At 31.8% G+C, this 277-nt stretch overlaps 1 protein-coding gene across 1 annotated transcript in view; it reads right to left on the reverse strand.

Moving 5' to 3' along the window:
* The window catches only part of LOC108580118 (facilitated trehalose transporter Tret1-like), a 6087-nt gene that overhangs the window by 5191 nt on the left and 619 nt on the right, over nt 1-277 (reverse strand). The gene's annotated exons all lie outside the window — the stretch shown is intronic.

Raw genomic sequence — 277 nt, forward strand, 5'->3', positions numbered from 1 at the left:
TTATTTTCAAATATAAAAATGTTCAAATTTTAAATTCTTAAACGTTAAAACTTTCAAATATCCAAAATTTCAAATTTTCCAATTCCCAAATTCAAATATCCTCAAATTGAATAGATTCTACAATCTTTAACTTACGAAGTCACCGAGAAAATATTGTCACCACTTGCATCACCGTCTCCCACAGATAACGAAAGCCACTTGTCAACCCAGAGAAGCGTCCACAAATCAATCAAACTATCACCCGTAAACTAATCCCATTACTGAAAGAAACAAACAC

The sequence above is a fragment of the Habropoda laboriosa genome, unplaced genomic scaffold, assembly GCF_001263275.1.
Source record: "Habropoda laboriosa isolate 0110345459 unplaced genomic scaffold, ASM126327v1 scaffold2, whole genome shotgun sequence".
Lineage (NCBI taxonomy): Eukaryota > Metazoa > Arthropoda > Insecta > Hymenoptera > Apidae > Habropoda > Habropoda laboriosa.